Raw genomic sequence first — 21609 nt, 5'->3', positions numbered from 1 at the left:
ATCATCCACAGACCTGTTTGCTCGATAAGCAAATTGAAAGAGATCTAGAAAGGGTCCAGTGATGTTCTTCAGGTGGGCCAACACCAGTCTCTCAAATGATTTCATGACCACAGACGTCAAGGCGACAGGTCTGTAGTCATTAAGTCCTGTGATTTTTGGTTTCTTTGGTACAGGAATAATGATTGAGCATTTGAAGCAGCATGGGACTTCACACTGCTCCAGTGATCTATTGAAGATCTGTGTGAAGATGGGGGCCAGCTGGTTAGCACAGGATCGAAGACACGCTGGTGAGACGCCATCTGGGCCTGAAGCTTTCCTCGTCTTTTGTTTCCGAAAGCCACGGCTCACATCATCTTCACAGATCTTAAGTGCAGGTTGAGTAGCAGGAGGGGGGAGGAGGGGGGTTGCAGGAGGTGTTGGTGTTTGTGTGAAGTGAAGGTCAGAGTGGGTGTGGGGTGTGAGATTGGGCCTTTCAAATCTGCAGTAGAACACATTCAGGTCGTCAGCCAGTCGTTGGTTCCCTACAGGGTTGGGTGTAGGAGTCCTGTAATTTGTGAGTTGTTTCATGCCACTCCACACTGATGCTGGGTCGTTAGCTGAAAACTTGTCTCAGACTTTTGGACTCCACTGTATGTCATGATTTAATACATCACAAAATATCATAACTGAATTGCAACTCAGAGAGTGAATCTGCAGGATCAGTTCCAGTCTCTCTTGTACGGTTTATTTCCCCAGTACGACCTGCTTCTTTATTAATTGAATTCCTCTACATAACATAAATGTACACATTCAATAAAAAAAAAATCAGTTTAATTATCTGAGGTATAGATGGAATATCCTGAGAAAAATAATCACGATATATCAATATCTGATTGTATCCACACAATCCCAGTTTTATTCTAGGATACACAGTTTGCAAGCATGTCGAGTTCTTTGCAATAATAGGCTCAGTAATCAAGTTGAGAGCTGCCCCTCTGGCACTGTTACTCCTGAACTCTCTCTCTCTCTCTCTCTCTCTCTCTCTCTCTCGCTCTTTCTCTTCCCAGCAGCACTGCCACCAGCCTGTGCAGTTGATCACTCTTTTTAAAGCAGGTCTAGACTGACAGCGACATGATTCAAGCAGAGGCAATGACCAGATGCTGCTGTGACTTCCTGATTCTGCCTCTCCCACAACATCCTAATTATACCCTGCAAACATTAACAGCGTAGTTTTTTTGGAAAGTGATGAAAGAAACAAAGGCTAATTTAATTTGGCTGATTCCCCAACATTAGCATCATGCATTCATAGCCGTTGTGCAAGTACAGTAATATATCTGAATATGTGTGTGTTTTGAGGCTGATGTAGGCAGTAATTTTAATGCCTCACTGTGCTGACCTGCTTTAGAACCTCTGCTGATTCAGAGAGAGCTGAGCGCAGGAAACAAGACATCAGAGAGAGAGGAAGAGGAAGAGGGTTGGAGCGATAGGGAATTAGAGGGAGAGAAGGAGAAAAAGGGCAGGAGGTGATGATGGGATAAGGTTGGGGGTGGGTAAAAAGTGCATAACACAGAGAGAAGATGAGAGTAACAGAGCCAGCCGGAAAATATGTGTGTTCAATCGAGAGTGAGAGTGCTCTTAATTCAGCAAGACAGCTAGAGCAGCATGCAGACAGACTTTCAGGTCAGACTGCAGCTGGAAGAGCCGTGTGTGTGTGTGTGCGTGTGCGTGTGCGTGGATGATGAAAGGGTTATGCTCACTGTAAGTGGTGTGTAGCAAAGCCCTGGGCTGCAACTGGGCATCACACTATTCCTCCATTAAATATTTATTACACACACACACACACACACACACACACACACACACACACACACACACACACACAGAGAGAGAGAGAGACTGTGCATATTCCCCTCTATATTAGCTCTGCATTTAATGCCTCTCTATAGACCACTCTGACCCTTATATGACACTGAATAAATGCGAGAACTCTGATGCAGTTTATACTAATGTGTTTTTGTCTCTGATCTCTGTTCCTATGTAATCAAACACACTCGACGACTCCACACACACACACCTTCTTCGTGTTTATCGAAGACGCTCTGCTGAATCAGTCATGAACAGCCATTCAATATGCATCACCCAGGAGCCCACCATGCAGGAGCCTACGTTGATAATGAAGACTATGCAACTTTCTTTCAGAAGGCTATCAATGTGCCATCAGTGTAATCTGGATTAATTATTTCATACTTTCTCTATTTCTGTTTGAGAAGCTTAATTTAAAGCAGGAACTAAAAATGAAATGTTTTTCATTTCGGTTCGTTCTGAGCAAAAACTGTATTGTTTCATTCCGGTTCATAAGTTCCGCAGCCTCCTTTTCAAATGGTAACCGGTTAGAACAAAATAAAAGAACAGTTCATAACATTCTTTTTAAAAGCACAGTACTCTGCACTAAGGGGTGGGTGAAATACAAATTGCAGTGTTGCCAGATCTCACAAGAGAAACAAGCAACCTGGTCTGGAAAAACCAGACCAGCTATAAGGAGAGAGGCTGAGCTATGCCACCATGAGGGAAGATTGACATACAGAAATCCTCCATTAACACCCTGGAGGCTTTTATTAAGAAATCCCCAATGATGTCAGTGATCTTTCTAGGAAAGGGAAAACCCCCTTCCCGCAACACCATCTACAGGCTTAGTAGAGAAAGCCAAACAGTAAAACATGACCACAACACAAAATAAGTGCAGAAGCACATAACAATGTCTTCTGAAGTGATATGATAGCTTTAGGTGAGAAACAAAGAAAGAAAAAAACAGTCGTTATTCATCAAAAGTTTAACTTTCGCCCAGCTCTCATATGCACATTCATGAGAGAGACTTGTTCACATGTTCACTTGTGCTTGATGCAGTCTGTGTCAAGGTTGGGGATTCTCTCATGTTCATGCGTGAACTTCCAGTTGTATCGCACACGTGTCAGTTCTTGCGTAAACATGCAAGTACTTTTAAACATACGTAAACATTTACGTATCAAACGCGAGGACATGTAAACTATCCTTTTAGGAAATAGGAAAAAAGCAATAGATTTGCAAAAGGAGAGTTAAGATTTGGAGAGAAGTGTTACCTACATGTCAAACTGCCTTCTCCAAAAGTGGGTGCCAACGGATGGGTGCCCGTTTCATGACAAGTCCTCCACAATAGACTGCAAACTTGCATTTAGGAATGGCTTCATTCTGGTGTGGCACACTTTTCATGATCTAATTAATTCCTGATGGATACCATCCTTCATTTATTTTATTTTTTTCTCATTAAGGTAGTGCAATGGGTTGCGAATGCCATTTCATGTTGACTTTAATGAGCGTGTTCCTTCCTCTCTGTCTAGACCAGTTCTGGTTTTTGATTGGGAGAGCCGATATTAGCTGGAATAAAAGAATGTTTATGTCCCTGGGACTGAATGGATTGATGCTGAGAGAGAGAAAAGAGCTCAATCAGTGAGATCACACTAATGAAAGGCCTGCCTGGCTCAGGATATTTGCATAGTCCTTTATTCAGGGCCAGGTGTGCAGCTCCTTCAAACAGATACATGTGTTGTTAGAATAAGCCACATAGAGATGACCTCTGTAAGCTTTACGTAATATATTTCTCTCACAAACATACACATAGAAATCCAAAGCAGGCTTGAACGAATGTATTTAGCTGTAACAAACACCTGTACTCCAATACAAAAACAGTTCATTATTTTAAAAATGAGCCCAATCAGCATAATTTAGCATAAATTCGCTCAATTATTGTTTTCTCCAGATGGTCACAAAATGCCAGTGACGCTTAGGTTTAGGGTTTTTGAAAAATCCTTAGCAAGCACCACTTGTTGCTTTGTCGACAATAATTCTTAAAATTCAGTGGGTAACTAGATCCATCCTGTTGTGGTACAGTCATGAATGACACCTGAAATAATTAGGCTTGTTGAGCAATTTATTTTCTAAGTGAAAATTTCCACCTAGCAGACAATAAGGGTGCTTTCACACTTGGTTCGATTGCTTGGACCAAACTCGAGTTCGTTTTCTCCCCTGCCTCCGCTGGTCTCTGTTCGCATCATATTTTTAGGGTCCGAACTGCGGCCCGATTTCATCGTCAATGTGAGTACAAGCAGCAGCTGTTTACCACTGTAACTAGGCAACAACTCAAGAAGACATCAGCTTCGCTGTGTTATTAAAATATTCATCTCCTTGGATTTACCACCAAAACTTTACATGCACAAAACGACAATTATGTTTGTCTGCCACCGATTCATTGAATGTGCAATGATGTGAAGAATATTAGCATTTGTCTGCCACGAGCCCACGGATGTGTTGCAAGAGATGTGAAGAACATGAGCTGCTCTCTTAAGGTGATTTATTTGGAAACAAGCCGATATGAGAAATTCATTAAACCATAATAATTGTGATCGGGAGCCTGCAAAGATGCAAATTAAATGTCATAAATAGCAGTTGATTTGGTAGCCTACGATTATGTTCACATCAGCAGTGAACCGCACCGGAATTCACATTAATCGTACCCCAGACCACCTTTTCAAGTGGACTCAGGTGCGGTTTGCAGGTGCGCACCCAAGTTTGGAAAACAGCGTTCACACCACCCAAACGAACTGAACTTTGACCTCATTCGAACTCGGGTGCCCACCAAAAGTGCTAGTGTGAAAGCACCCTAAAAGGGCAAAAAATGTCCCATAGAGTTACATTGAAGTTGGAATTTAAGCCAGATCTTGTTTTGCCCTGGCAACCACCTAGAACACCCAAGCATCATGGCGGCAACTTATGCAAGCAAGATTTTGTTGTGTAAATGTATTGTGTGATGATAGACTCTTGCGGTTCAGACAATGAAATATGTGTCAAAGGAATTACATAATTTCTCTGACTTCCATCTCCAGTTTCTTTTATTTCAGTTTGCACATCAACATTTTCTCAAATGTAGTCTAGTTGAGGTTTGACCTTCTGCTACCTTGCCTAGTTACTGACTGCTGATGTTGCAAGAGAGAATTTGGGAGAAATACATAAATTCAGTAACGATTGGCTTGAGCATGGCCTGAGGCAAGAATCGAGCTGGGAAGCTCAGCAGAGGTGTGAGGGAGAGAGAGAGAATGAGGCAGAGATTGGAGGACAGATCTCTGGTGAGAAGCTGTCCTCACCTCGTAGCCCCTGTAAGTCTGACACTGTGTGGGTTTGGGATGCAGCCGAGAGTTTATATATAAACATAAACCAAAATAAGTCCTTTGTGCATCAGTTCAGGTTAGTCAGGATCAGCTCATGGTATAGATGGGCGGCAGGTAGGGGTGGGCAATATACCATTTAAATCGAAATACCTGTAGAAATGTTTCAACCAGTAGAAATTTTGAGGATTGTTTCTATCGCGGTTCTGTAAAATATTGTGAGGGAATGGGTGTTCCAGTGAAGACATATAAATATGGTTAAAATGAAAACTGATGCAGAAGTTATATTTTATGCCTCCTAATTTTTCTGATTAATGCAACTACTTCCAATCACTTTGCTGTTCAAGAGAAACCGAGGAAGAGCTTGTTAATAAAAATTAAAAAAACTGCTTCATCTGTGTAGTGGAACTAACCCTCCACTAAATCCCAACTCCCCATAGTTACTTTTACTTATGCCGTCAAGCTTTTCCACCAGCATCTGTTCTGCCGCAAACACAGAGAGAGAAGCGGGCACACTGATTAAATTACCCCAGAAATTCTTAAATAACATCTTTGTCAACCGTGCATTTATATCTAGAATATATTCACCAAAAGGTTTCTATTATCCAGTGGAGGGCTAAATCCAAAATAAATATGTGATGAAGTGTTTCTTCAGAATCTAACAAAGTATTTCTAGCAAGTCAGCCCACTGGCGGCCATCTTTGGAATGGTCCCGGGAGGCTATTTCCAGTCATGACAGTGCAGCTCCTATCTACTTGAATGGGGGACACCGAAATCTCAAAAACGGTTGGTCAAGAATACGATCAAAGAATGTTTCAAATAAAATTCAGCAGTAAAATCTGACATAGCTGGTTTCATAAATTGTGCTTCTTTACCTCAGATTACACTATAAAACACAATTTTCCCTGCTTGTATAGCTAATGTGCATGCACGTTCTCGAGATGACTGACAAGCACGATGGGTAAAAAGTACCATGCATTGTTCCTGGCAGGCTACTCAGCCTTAAAGGCTCCATATGGTTAGGGTTAGGGCTGGGGTAGGGTTAGGACATCTGCTGCCTCCCAGGAACAAACTGAGGCACCTTTGTACAACGGGCTTGACAGACGATGTCTGTATCTAAAAGATATTTGGCTCTTTTACCTGTAAGGCGTGACTTCCTTTCTACATCCATTGAATGTTTGGCACTAGAGCTTCTTGGATGGGTGTTCCAATTTCTCCCATTCATTTTAATAGAAGTGGCCCATCTCTGCTAAATAGTCTCTGAAATCAAAGCAAATGAAACATTATGAAAATGTTGATGCCAAGTAATGTAGATAAAATGTATAACTAATTATTAAAAGTAATTGTATTTAGTGATGAAGTTGATTCATCTCAATGGACACAACAGGTCTACCATTACTTTGGGCAACGTTTTAAGTTCAAAAAGGAATTTTTATTATTTATTTCAGAAGTTTGAGAACCACTTTCCATTAAAAATATTTACAGTATATCATGATACATACTGTATATCGTTATCGACCAAAAATTTCAAGTATATTGCAATATAAATTTGGCAGATGCTATTTGCACCCTGGTGCAAATAGTAGCAGATATTATTTGCACCACAACCCTGGTGCAAATAATGGTAGATACTAATTGCACACTGGTGAAAATAGTGTCAGATGCTATTTACACCCTGGTGCAAATAATAGTATATGCTATTTACACCCCAGTATGGGCATCACTGCAGTGTGTCTATTGTGTTTATTTAGAGTCCCACAGACACACTACATTAACCTCTACTCCTAAACATAAACTTAAACATACCTTAGAAAAAAAATAACCTTGGTTTTACTACTGTAACCATGGTTTCACCAAGGTATTTTTTGTAAATTTACAGTAACCACAAAATTAACCATGGTTACTATATTAGCACCATATTACTGTACTAACAACACCATTGTTAATTGCATTAAAACTATAGTTTCTGCCAAAGAACATGGTTACTACAATATTAGTAATACAGTGATGCAATGTACACACAAGCGATGCCGAGCTGCGGGAACGAATGTGAACGACAGACCCTGCCTTTGCGGGGACCAAATCACTGCGATAAAATCAACATTTATATTCATTTTTATCTATTATTTTAAGTAGTATTAAATTAAATAGAGTGGAAACAGGAAATTGAATGGGAAAAAGAGCAGAACAAAAGTTGGATTCAATCTGCAGTCGCTAGGACAGCACTACACAATCACACACTGTCTCTATAGCCTGCGCCACTGCAGCGACATCAACTGATTAGTTTGTCGCATATTTCAGTGGTTCCACCAGACTATTGGGGTGCAAATAGCTGGCTTGTGTGGCAGATGCTATTTACACCGGGGTGCAAATAGACACTCCGTATACATTTTTGCTTCTATCACCCACCCCTAGTGGCAGGATTTGGTGAAAGCATCTAGATTACACCATGTCATAAACATGTGCGATGTTAAGTAATTTGTTCACACATGAATGAGAAAGTGCTGTGCGATGCAACACAATCACAGCCAAACAGATCATACTTTATTTAGTAGTGCTTGCTAATGCATACAATTTTATGCATACAAAGTTTTGAAAACTCCTAAACTATGTTTGAAACTCATCCTGCACCATTGACAATAATGATACCCCAAATTGTTGGCAAGGTTGTGGAAAGGTGCACTATTATTTTCCTAAGTGATCTGACTTATGATTCGTCTGTCCTATGAAAAAAAAAAAACATGCAAAAAATAAACACCCTAGGTTTAGATTTTTAGGAGGCACCCAAGCCATATCGAGGGACCAGAATATCACCTGGGCCGTGCTTTTTTACTTGGGCCAGTAAGCAACCAATCATGCAACTGCATAGCAACACACTAAAACACACTATCAATGCACTGGCATTATGGCGGTTAAGTTTGCATGGGCAAGCAATGCTCACATTTTCCTCTGTAGGTTTGAGTGATCTTTAATATACAGTTATGTGGAGCAGTATTTTATCACATTGTTAGGATACTTTGTTACACTGGATGGTAGGGTTGTCACTATACCATAATCATATCTTACAATATTATACCAGCTAAAGTATCATATACCAAGTAGTATCATGATACCACGCGATAGTGTGTTAATTCTTAACACAGTTTGTCATAGCAAAGTTGGTTCTTAGAAACTAGACATTCCACTTGTTGCTCCAGAAGTGGTGAAAATAACTGATGGAAGAATTGGGAGAAGGGTCAAATGGACTAAATTGTTGCCTAATACATTCTTAGTTTGACATAAAATAAAAACAAAATAAAACCGCATCAAAACAGCCAGTTCAAACGGCACGGCTTTAAACTTTTATTCCATTGTTTCTGTGATTATTTGATTGTTGGTAACATAAAAATAAAGTTATTATACTGTTGAAAAGACTGTTTTGAACAGCTGTTTCATTATTATAACCTCTCCTGGTAAACAGCAGCGCAAATGCAGATTACACACACCCCGGTTTGATCGCACGGCTCAGGGACGTGATCTAATCATTAGTGCGAAGTTACCGCCACCAAGCATTTGTACTTTGAAAATAAATTAAACAAGTGTAACGTTAAATTTTGCAGAGAAACGGTAAATCTGAAAATGTTAAGATAAAGCATTTAGGTTAAATGAAGTGGCACTAACCAGTGTATATTCTGCAGTGGGATGTGTCCGAAGGTGTTTATTAAGGTTGCTGGTGTTTCTCTCTTTGGCTTGAAATCTCTGAAGACATTTACGGCAGATGGGTTTTCCTGGTCTCATCAGTCAAAACCCAAAATAAGTCCAAATCTCGCTGTGTGAATTGTGTTGTGTAAAAAGCATCTCACTCTCTTAAGTTTTATTTAAATCCATATTATTCATTAGGAGACACTACCGCCAAATTAAGATGCTGGGATTCAGATGTGTGTGTTTAAAGTATGGGAAACCACTCATTGAAAAATAAACAATACCATATAAGGGGGAAATTCTAAACAGCATTTTGCGCTCTTAAAGGGCACTGCGTGAAGGGGACACCACTCGAAAGGACTATATTTTTTATGTTATTGCAGACATAGGTCTGATTCAAATGAAGGTTTTAGCGAAAATAATATTTACTACCGCACATACAACATAACTTACGGTACTACCGTATTAATGGTACTACCGTTTAAAAAATACGTTGGCACTGCCAGTATTTTGAAGCTTTAGTATCGCGATACTATCGTAGCACCGGTCTACCATGCAACCCTACTGGATGGTGCTGTTTACTTGCCCTGATCTAGATGACAGTGTGCTTGTGTGCGCACATATGGATACAACATTTCTATGTGCTCCTGGAGGTTCAGTTTTGGGTACTTTTTAGCTGCTCTGGTTAGGGTAGACTACAAAACACTCTCTACCACAGTTAGATGATCCATAAAGCGTCTTACTCAGACCTCAGTGGAAAGAGACTTACTTTTTGTATTCGCAAAAGCACAAACTTTCCTACGAAGGCGGGTATTTGTCCTGTGGAATTTAAATTCTTATTGAGAAACCTGATGTCGGTAAATTTTGGTTTACTTTCTATGCCTTTTTGATAAGGCTTGTGCTATAAGAAAAAACATTTAAATAAAAAAGAAACTGCTCTCCCCCAACCTCATACAACTTGTAGCAGCTGTCAGTCATTTCCCCTGTACGGGCAAGTGCCAGCCCTAGTTCATTACCTAAAGCCTCTACAGAGCCAGACCACCAGACTCCAGCACAAAGAGATACGGTAGGCCAGGGACTCTGGTGGAGCCGCTATGTTATTTATATTGCTTCAGAAAATTCTACAGTACTTCATGCTTTCTCCACTTTTGCCTCCAAGATACAGTATGTGTATTAATGCACCTTTTCCATGGACTAACCTAAACTTTCTTTTCGCTTTGAGACAGGGGTCTAGGAACTCCATTACAATGAAGGCATCCATATTGCATAGCAGCAGTGCACAGTGTAACTGTGCCTCTAAGATATGCCCAGGCTCTCCATTTGCTATTTTCCTCACTCAACTCTGCATGCCTGCCATTTGTTGAAAGCTGTTAAATGTTTAATTTCCACCAGATTTTGTTGCAGAGAGAGTTGCTCAAGGACAGGGGCCCAAATACATAAAAAAAAAAAAAAAAAAAAACCCAGAAACATCTCTACTTATTGCCCTTCGTTATCTTGGAGACACATTTGCTGCGGTGTGATATTTTAGGAAATTACTTCACCGTTTCTCAAGTTTGCAGGATGCTGAGGTACTATTAGGTCATGATGTAATTGCTTGAAATTTATAAAGGTCTGTGTGTCCCACTTACAATTTTTTATAATGAATGCATGTCTGTTTGAGTGTAATGCTTAATTCTACAACTCAACAAGTCCTTTGGATTTACTAAAACATATTGTATGCACTTTAACCTCGTGTGAACCCTTATCCTCATGCACATACATTATATTTTGTCTTTGCTATACATGTAATTTAATTTAATTTAAACTGACTGATCTCAGTTCAGGACACTCTGGGCTGTCATTAAAGGGTTAAACTTTTGACACACAGAGCCATGTGACAAAACAACAAAACTACAGTACATCTGGTAAGAAACCTATTTGAGTCAAAAGACTAAAGGCTCTAGTTTCGTCCGATACGTCATTTTGAAGATGTCATTGATTTATCGCGAAACAGCACACTGTTAAACACAATGACCGCAGATGAGGACTTTATGGGTATTTTTCCCTGAGAAACCCTATATTCACTGTGCAATATCACATTGAGAATCAAAGGGTACATTCAAAGGATAATCAAAATGTTGCTTTCAGAGGCTTTATATGTTGAAAGGTGCATTTCAAACTGTTCTGAGACCAGTGCAGACAGACAGCACAATGGAGGTTAAACAATTCACTAAATAGGGAGCAAGGGAACATCCTATAGCTGCATACACTCCAAAGTTCCAGTCAAAAGTTCAATTTCAGGCTGCAGAACATGTTTGCATCTCGCAACATGGTTGGCAGACAATGGTAATCAGTACATAGATTCATAATATATAATGCTAAATTGTATTTTAACATGGTTGGCAGTGATTGGACGATGCTGGCCATTACTTTGAATCAGAATTAATTATGCTAATTTCTGATTGGTAAAATGCTTCAGCACTGGCTATCACTTGCTTGTTTGACAGTGCAAAGAGAGAACATTGAGATTTTTTTGCCAAAGTAAAGAAAAAAAAAAAAAAGAAAAAAACGTCATATAAAAATAAAATCAAGTTAAATAATTTGTATTTGTATATTTTTTAAAAAAAAATTTTTATTTGTGCTCTTCCCAATACACATTGTTCCTAAGCAGCTTTACAGAAAATCAGCTGTAATGTCTGTAACATCTCAAAAACATGAATAAACACTCCTGGAAACATAATAAACAATTTGATAAATAAATTAAAAAATTAAAAAATTAAAACAAATTCTATAGCTTGGTATTATTTAAAATTTCACAGCTTAGTCCTGCTGTCCCCATATGAGGACATACATTTTTAGGAAAATGCTCTTCAAAAAAAAAAAAAATAAAAAAAAAATAAATAAAAAAAAACTAGTGGGGGTACTAGTTACAAATCAAAAAGGGAAATGGAAAATGTACATAGCAGTCATTCTCGAATCTCAGGAGGTTGATGATTTTTATTTTTATTTTTTATCTATTTGACTTTGATAGTGATGAACATTGTATAATTTGAGTACTGTATATTATTAATAATAATAATAAGAAGAAGAAGAAGAATAAATTCCAAAAATCTGGGATTTAAAATCAAATTTAAACCTGCAAATTAAGTTTTATGATTTTGAAGAAGAAGAGAGAGAGAGAAAAAAAAAGAGTAGACAACATATATTAAAATAAGAAACCTTATAATGTAAAAGGAATAGGAAATATTTATGATTCTGCACTATTTCTAGGTCAATAATCAAGTAAGCAGATTTTTGACTTTCACCATGTTAATATTTCCTTGCTTCTTTCCTAAGAAGCGAATATGAACTTATTCTTTGTTGTTTTTTGGTAATTTAGACCCCTGCTATGCATAATATTTTTCAGATGAAGAAAGGCTTCAATAGTTTTGACCCAATATAGAAGTGTTTGTGCATATTGTTTTAAGTCATAGCTGAATATTAGTTAATGATGAGGGATTTGTGTTTTGCAGGAGGAGTTGGTGATGAACCACATGGCTGCCAAAACCATAGAGAACGTGTTTAGCTGAGAGTCTCAATACGGCCAGGGAATCATCACTGCAAATGTGGGACCTGCACTTTGGTATCTTTTCACACACTCCACTGTGGATGCACTCAGTGTCAGCGCTATATTTGTGAGTATAACACACTCTACACACACAAATTAAGTTGTTCATTGTTTTTGCAGGGATTCAAACGTCATGGTTACTTGCGAAACCTCTGTCAGTGGTGTACGCCAAACACCGGGTATGTGACCCAGGGAACAAGGAAACTGCTCTTTTGCTGAACTCTTGGGTACCACAGCCGCTTGAGCATGTGGCAAAATTAAATGAAAAAGTAACAAAAGATTCTCGTCCCGGCCCTCCACCGGGGGATTGAATAGTCTAATTACCAGCTCCAGAGCAGCGGGTTTCCTCGTCCCTGGGTCGCCCATCTCAGGGGCACTTCGAAGTCTTTCTTGGGTACTTGGTGGCCGACCGTGAGATGGGTGGCGTCTGCTTCCTGCGGTGGGCTCCACAACGGGGCCGGGCCATGGGGGCGGGCTGTGGTGGAGCCGGTGCAGTCACCGCAGGAGGACGCCCTTGGCGACAAGCAGATGGGGTGCGGGATCTTGAGCCGCGCCAGGGCAGGATGTGCCGGATAGCTTCCGTCTGCTGCTTCACCGCCGAGAACTGCTGGGCAAAGTCCTCGACGGTGTCGCCGGGTGCCAAGGAACTGTGCCTTGTCGGCCTCTCCCATCTCGACCAGTTTGAGCCAAAGGTGGCACTCCTGGACCACCAAGGTGGACATCGCCCGCCCGAGAGACCACACTGTGACCTTCGTCTTCCGGAGGGTGAGGGTGGTCGCCGAGCGCAGTTCCTGCATCAATCCCGGGGCAGAACTACCCTCGTGCAGTTCCTTTAGCACCTTGGCTTGGTGGACTTGTTGGAGAGCCATGGCGTGCAGGGCGGAGGCGGCTTGTCAAGCGGCACCGTAGGCCTTGGCTGTCAGGGACGACGTAAACCCACAGGCCTTGGACAGGAGCTTTGGGCGCCCGTGCTAGGTGGTGGCACTCTGCGGCATAGGTGCACCGCGAGCGCCTTATCCATCGGGGGGATCGCTGAATAGCCCTTGGCCGCCCCACCATCGAGGGTAGTGAGGGAGGGGGAGCTGAAAGATCGGGACAGGGCAGTAAAAGGTGCCTCCCACGACCTTGTCAGCTCCTCGTGCACTTCCGGGAAAAAAGGAACTGGGGTGGGGCGTCATCGAGCCACGAGGGTTCAGGGGAGAGCGGAGGGTTCCACTCTAGCCTGACGCTCGTGGCTGCCCAGAAAAGCATGTCTGTCATCTCCGCGTCAGCCTGTGACTGAGCGACCATACCCGAGGGGGGGAGCCCAGCTGAGGCTTCCACATCCGACTGGACGAGCCCGCTCTCCGATGCTGTGCTCGAGAGCTCATCACCTTCGCGGGATCCGAACAAGAGGTCGAACTCGCCGGTGAGACGAGCCTGTGGACTCATCTGGAAGCCCGATCGGGGCAGTCGAGCGTGATGGGGAATGGGAGGTCCGTGGGGTGATGCCCGGCGGAGGTGGTCCCATTGGGGTCCCCAAATCACCCCCAGTGCTAATAGCCTCATACCCGTAGGTAGAAGGACCGGGACAGGGAGCCGCTGGGGTGGCTTGCTTTCTTACGAAGGCAAGCCGCGACCGCATCGTTGCCATGGACATGTTCTCGCAATGAGTACATGACCCATCCACGAACGCTGACTCTGTTCAGCAAGTCGTGACCATCAGAAGGCGAGAGATAATGACCGCAACCAGGAATAACACACAAACGGAATGGCGTCTTTAAAAAGACATTCTGTGTGTGCTGCTCTTTTAGAGGAATGTACTCTTTTATAGAATATACTCTTTTATTTCTGCCAAAGTGCCTAGGGGCGTTCTCTGCAGTGCACCAGTGCAGAGGGGGGAGAAGCCGCTGAAATGCGCTGTTAGATCCAGAAGAGGTGAATGAACAGCCATGGGAATTCAGCTCAGTAAGCATCGACCGTTCGGCTCCGAAGAGAAAATCTGAATGAGTGGTTGCATACCAGCTCCTTTTATACCCGTATGTTCAGGGGAGTGAAATGCAAATACCACTCGCCAATTTTCATTGGCCTTTTTTCAAAGACCAGAGGTGTTCCGGGCTCCCAAGAGTGACCCCTAGTGTCACTACATCGACACAACGTAGAGTGAGTGACAGAGAGGGAACCTATGCTGTTAAGAGTGGGAATCTTTAAGCACCTTATAATTCAGTTCTAGTCAAAGCTAGCATTTTTTATTGCAGCTTTTATGTTGCACGTTTATACATCTAGGGGTGCCACAAAGTCACCTTAACTTAACACAGACTTGCACAACTATACCATAGCTGAAAGATTGCATCAAAAATAATTTTGTAATTGCTTTGTCACTCCCAGAACTGAATTATAAGTGTCCAGAACCAAACATTTTCCACTCAGTTTAATTACAGGTTTAGGAATGTATCCCTGTAAATCTAATGTTTGCAGTCTTAATGAATGATTCGATATTTGATCAGTCCTGGCAATGCTCAGGATGAGGTTTAGGGATTTGACAAAGAAGGCATTATCCATAGTTACCTGAAATATATATATATATTAAACATTGATGATGTAATGGCCAAAAGAAGCATGCACCTTAATGACATTATCTTCATTTTCTCTTATATTAATGTAAAAAAAAAAAGAAAGATAAATACGTTCACACTCTCATCCCTCCTTTCAAGTTTAATGAGAGTGTCAAAACAAGCCTACTATGTTGCCCACACATCAGTTGCACATGATAATTATAACTTGTAAAATCCTTGGTGAGATTTCTTTGAGTTAAGATTGCAGCAGGGGACCATCCCTACAATTGCCCTGAGAACATGAGTGTTTTGTACTTCTTGTACAAAGAAACCTAAAGGACACTGCACTGATTTTACACACCTTGTTGCACTCAAAGTGCATTTATGAACACACTATTGCACTGCTCTCTACCCATTTCTTTTTCTATTGCTCATTATTACTCCTCACTCTTTTTCATTGCCCCTTTTTGCCATCTTTCTCTCCGTCATCCTGATTTCATAGTTCTCTCGCCTTTTCAATAATCTCAGAAGAAAATGGTTTGGTATTCTGTGTGGCTCATAATAGAATGGGCCACTGCCTTCTAAAAAGCTTAGTGGCAGTATATGAACTCACAGGCAATGGTGCACAAAGTTGAGCAAAATTCTGAATTGAAGACATGGCTCATTTCAGTACATTAGTTTTAATTTTAATTGAATTGGGCATGACCCACAGGATGTTCAACATACTGATCAGTTAATTGAACATCCTAATAAGTTTATCTTTGACCATGACCCTCCCAACAGAGTGGTCATTGACATTTAAATGTTCAATTTGAAGAAAAATCTAAGCTTGTATATGGTGCACTATTGTTTTTATTTTTTATTATAAGTTCTGCCAATAACTTTTTGATTTATTTCAGTTTGGCACCCACAATATGTACACCCTGTGCCATCTCTCACAGTGTTGTGTGTACTCTATTGACAGCCTGTATCATTCTTAGTACTGCCAGCACTTAATTGGTCAACAACTTTAAGATCGGACCATTTTTGTTCATCTCAGCAACTATACAGTGTTCTGAAGCAGCTGCGTTGACAGCCGCTGTAACTCGCTGCCACTCAGAATTCTCTCTTTTGTTAGTAACACCTGCAGAATGACTGGCAGAACAGTATTTTTCTTCTGGTGGTACAACTTTGACTTCATGGCACGTTAATTTACTTTTTTGACTCTCATCCGTCGTTCTTCAATTGTTTCTATAAACAAATTCATTGAGAAATATGGATTTTATTTATTTTTTATTATTATTTAATTGCATGAGTCATTAATATGTTGAAATGATTTACCTATGTTTTTATCATGGAGACAGAACAATATCTGCCAAAAATATTTATTTTATTCTAAGGTGAAGCTTGTAATCTCAATGTTTTTTTTCCCAAATAGGTGTCCAAAACACTCTTAACGCCACTTCCACACTCCACCATCCCTCATCTTCCATTGTTCGGACAAACTAGTAATTTCCCCAGTAAATTCTGTAGCTTATTCCAGGTAGTTGTGCCCCAGACTTGTGCACCAAAGCATGGTTTTGAAAGTGCTTTAGAGCCACAGTGTTCACACTTTACAGGGCATTCAACCTACAGATTGTTTGCTTATAGTCGTCTTTACCCATTTACCTCTAGGATAGGAAAAAGTATTGTGTCATGAAAATACAATTAAAAAAATACATACTTCACCTTTAAATTACTCACAATCTGCCCTTAAAGGGAAAGTTCACCCAAAAATGAAAATTCTCTCATCATTTACTCACCTTTATGCCTTCCAGATATGTATGACTTTCTTTCTTCTGCAGAACACAAATTAAGATTTTTAGAAGAATATCTGAGCTCTGTAGGTCCATACAATGCATGTGAATGAGTGCCAACATTCTGACGCTCCAAAAAGCACATAAAGGCATCATAAAAGTAATCCATATGACTCCAGTGTTTTAATCCATAATTTCAGAAGCGATATGATAGGTGTGTGTGAGAAACAGATCAATATTTAAGTCCTTTTTGCTCAAAATTCTTCTCCTTGCCCAGTAGGGGGCAATATGCATGAAGAATGTGAAAAACAAAAGAAGAAGAATGTAAAAGTGATCTGTTTCTTACCCACACCTATCACTTCTGAAAATATGGATTAAAGCACTGGAGTCATATGGATTACGTAGTGATAAACTACCTACAGTATAAATGACATCCAGCCTTTACCAGGGATTATTCACCAACCTCCCAGTTCTTTCAACAATTTCTTTAAAAAAAATGTAACACTCTCTTCATAAAGTGGCTTATGTTTTTGCTAGATTTAACCAACAATTTGCAAAGCGATCCAGAATAAGTAGCATGTTAGGAATGAGCCAAAATTGTATGGTTCTGTTTTGTTCATTATCTGTGGCAATAATCAATTGGAAAATGGGCTGTAGAAATTGATTTAAATGCTACTGTATACTGCCTTCAAGGCCCTCCCAGATTTACAATGCTAATTTTCTTTGACCTGTATTCATCTGCATGTAAATTTCCAATTTGACTGAATAGTAGAACAAAATAATAATAATCTTTTGAGTGCTAAAAACTTACTGGATCACCTCTGGACCAATTATAAACTGCTGTAGATTTCTCCACTTAATTCCCCTGACGAATAGAAGTCCATAACGCAGAGTGTTTATTCATACATTGTCTAGCATAGAATTTAAATTTCAATGAAGCACAGAGCAGTTGGGCTAATTGGGTAAGGAAGTGCCACAATCTCGGAGTGCAGCTTGGAATACTGTTGATATAATTACAATCCATGCAGAGAGTACAGTAGGTGCGTTTGAAATTAATTAAATCCCCTTCTCGTGCTGTAGTTAATCTTAATGTTTTGGATTGTTTTGCTTTTGACAGTCCCCCCCCCCAATTATGCTGATAGTGAAAGTTAATCAATTCCTCCTGATTTGCTGCCCACTAAATGCTGTGGAACTCATTAGCTTATTAACCTCTGTTTTATATCAAATACAATTTGGGGGACTCTTCCATCCCCTGCAGCACCTTGCTCTGTAAGTGATAGCAACTGTCAAATTACTGTCAGACAATTGGGGCATATGCCACAATAAATATCCAGAGACCTCCTGGTCTTTTTAAATGATGCGTATGCGCTAACAAGACTGCACTAACAGCTTGAACGGCTCTTTGCAGGACTTTATGAAGATAATCCGCTCTCTGGAGAGTCCGTCTTCAGTCATCCAGGCCAAGGCCTTCCTCGTTCTCCTACAGGTCCTGATGAACAACAGAGAGATGCATCTGCTCTGTTGTAACTCCAGGTGAACACTGTACACAATGAAATCCCATCAACCAACCACACAGAATACATAAACAACACGTGCTACAGTGTAAAACCAGTGAAATGCTTCTGTTCCTCAATAGTGCTGAGAGCCAGATATGGAAAAGTAAACAAAGACACAAGAATTTAGAAAGAGCAGGAGAGAGATGGTCCTCTAGTGCCCCACTTAGAAGTACAAACACACCATAAACCTGACTACATATCCTTCAACATATAAATCAGTTTGAGAGAAACAGACCAACAGGGACATGCTACTATATGGAAACACGTGGACTGAATCAATATCATATATGTTTCATAAATGGTTGGTGGAGTGATGCACAAGAGAGAGAAGACTCCAGTGAATTCAGTGTTGCACCACTGGACAGTATTATAAAGCTGCTTTGGTTAACTTTTTTTTCAAAGCGTTTTAGTGAGTTTCCTCTGTTATGACCACAATTACTTACGGAACTTTTGTACAACAACACCAAGAATTGCTCCACTAAAATAAATCGACTGAATGTAGGAGATTTCACTTTTTGCTGGACCGTAAGTTGATAAGGAGAAGTTCTCCTGAATAAATTAGGGTGTGTACTTGAAATTTGTATGTTAATGATGGATTATACCTGAGAATATATGATGTTCACCCTCATTTTTGTGGGATGTGTAGAGGGAGAGCTCCCTCAAGACATGGCATGCAAACTTAAATAGATTAGTTTCATTTTCTCATCCTTCAAATCCACTATAGTCCCAATATCAGTAAGTAGATAAGATGGTTGAGTGTGAGTAAGATCAGACCTTTATAGCTCCAAAAATGGAGCTACATAAAACTAATTCATACAACTCCAGTGTTTTAATCCATATCTTCAGAAGAGATATAATAGGTGTGGGTAAGAAACAGAACAATATTTAAGTCTTTTTTACTCTAAATCTCCATTTTAACTATCACTTTCAGATGTGAAAGTGAAACTAAACAGGCACCACATGACTTTCCAAAAGTAAAAGTGAAGATTTAGAGTAAAAAAGGACTTTGTTTGTGTTCTGCAGAAGAAAGTCATACACATCTGGGATGGCACGAGGGTGAGTAAATGATGAGAGAATTTTCAATTTTGGGTGAACTAACCCTTTAATCAGTTTCAGTTCAAATATGCAATATTCATCCAGTAAAAACCAGCATTGAAAACAATTAAATTGACAACATGACAAAAACCATTTTGATCATCTGTCTCCCTAACAGTATCTGATGTGTCATGGCGGTGCAAGCTGAGAGCACGTGTACTGTGCTAAAAATCTTGCTGTGACTGAAAAGTGTAGTGGTGTGATATACAAAATACTCACACATGTGCTATAATTTGTCTTAAATTCAAAATCAAATTAAATCTTTATTGTCACTCAACCATATACACAAATGTAACAGTGGGTGATGAATTGGGTGCAGTTCCAAGCAACATAGCAGTATGACAATTACAATAAACATCTGATTTACATATAACACAGTTTACACATCTTGTTTACACAACACAATATACATTATACAGTATAATTCAAAGTCAAAAATAATGTTTGATTTTTTTTTATGATCCATGCAATACAGTTTTATTATCTCTGTCTTCTATAAACATTATTTTAATGATAATAAATTAATGATAACAAATTGAATTGTTTATATATTAAAACAAATACCAGTACTCAGATTTCTTAAATGTTAAAATACTCACTGTTTAAAAGTACAGCCACTTAAAAGACATAAATAATATGCATGATTTTTTTTAATCAATTTCTTTTTCCTTTATTATTGTTGTTTTGATATCGTTTTAACATACAAAATGATGAAGACAAACAATCAGCCATTACAACAGTAAGTAAAAATCAAAATAACAGTGAAAATATATATATATAAAAAAAAAGATATAATAATAAAATAAAATATATATAAATAATTATAATAAAAATAATTAAAACTGGTCAGTTACACTGAAAAGTAAATTACAGAGATACAGAAAACAAATATTTGAGACATAATATGCTTCAAAATATAGGCAAGACTATACATGTACTACAGTTTATGTAAAACAAATATATCCATGCAAAAATCTTGACATTCAAACCCATGGAACAGCACTGAAAGAAGTCTACGACAGTTAAAGAAGAGGCAATTATAACCAAAACAGTAAACCGTAAATACAACTGTAAATGTATCAAAATAATAATGAAATATAAAGAAAAGAACCAAACAGAACAACAACAACAACAACAACAAAAAAAACCCAAGCCATAAGACCAGAGTGTGTGTGTGTGTGTGTGTGTGTGTGTGTGTGTGGGGGGGGGGGGGGCAATCTCCATAATTCAAATCAGTAGACATTTGAGCTTCTCCAAAGTTTGGGCCCAGAGTCTAATGGTGTCCTCTCTTGCACCGTGAATGTGTGCAGTGGACAATTCGAGATACACCACATCTATAAATGTGAGAACCCAATATTGCTTATTAAGAGAATGTGGAGGTTTCCATCTCATTGCTACTAATATCTTGGCAGCAGTCAAGCCAGCTAAAAACACTTGTTTCTGAATTTTGTTAAGTTGGATATCAGAGAAATCATTTAAAATAAAAACAGATGGGGACAAAGGGACCGAAACATTTAATATAGTGGACAAATTTTCTTTAACCATATTCCAGAAGTTAGCAACCCCAGGGCATTCCCAAATCATGTGATAAAAAGTACCAATTTCCCCTGTATGGCAGAGGGTACAATTAGGATCAGGTTTAAGCTTAATACTATAGAGTTTACGTGGAGTCATATAAGTCCTTTGAATAAAATTAAAATGGATTTGTTGATGATCCGGATTCCTAGAAGCATGCATTACCATAACCCAGACACCATCCCAATCAAAACTGGGGGAAAGGTCCGGAATATCTGTCCGCCAGGAAGAGTCTATTGTCAGAGGAGGATACATTTTTCCCAGAAAAAAAACATATAATTTAGAAACTAATCCTCTTGTGTAAAGAGGAAGCGAGAAGCAGCTTTTCCTGGTTCAGGTAAGCGTTTATTTTCCTTACTGCAGTCAACACAGTCTTTCAAGGCTTTTGCGCTGTTCAATAATGCAGTCTAAAATCCACAAGCTATTTCACAAATAAACTCTCAACTTTGCAACAACAGACTCTTGGCTTCACAATCAGTGCCCAGGCTCTCTCTCTTGTCTACTTGCGGTCTGGCTCTATTTATGCCGCTCTCCCCGTGCTCACTGAAATTAGAGACAGGTGTTAGACATAATTTAGCTCAGGTGTAAGCGCCCTTACCGCTTTCTCTCTCCGGAGAGATGCTTGACCACGCC

General features: G+C 39.7%; 1 protein-coding gene and 1 pseudogene across 1 annotated transcript in view; one reads left to right on the top strand and one right to left on the bottom strand.

Moving 5' to 3' along the window:
* Nucleotides 1-21609, bottom strand: part of LOC127452486 (syndecan-2-B-like) — a 662603-nt gene that overhangs the window by 78324 nt on the left and 562670 nt on the right. The gene's annotated exons all lie outside the window — the stretch shown is intronic.
* Nucleotides 1-21609, top strand: part of LOC127452687 (serine/threonine-protein kinase ULK4-like) — a 258846-nt pseudogene that overhangs the window by 22582 nt on the left and 214655 nt on the right.

The sequence above is a fragment of the Myxocyprinus asiaticus genome, chromosome 15, assembly GCF_019703515.2.
Source record: "Myxocyprinus asiaticus isolate MX2 ecotype Aquarium Trade chromosome 15, UBuf_Myxa_2, whole genome shotgun sequence".
In the NCBI taxonomy this organism is placed as follows: Eukaryota; Metazoa; Chordata; class Actinopteri; order Cypriniformes; family Catostomidae; genus Myxocyprinus; species Myxocyprinus asiaticus.
This window is presented reverse-complemented; position numbering and strand designations above follow the sequence as displayed.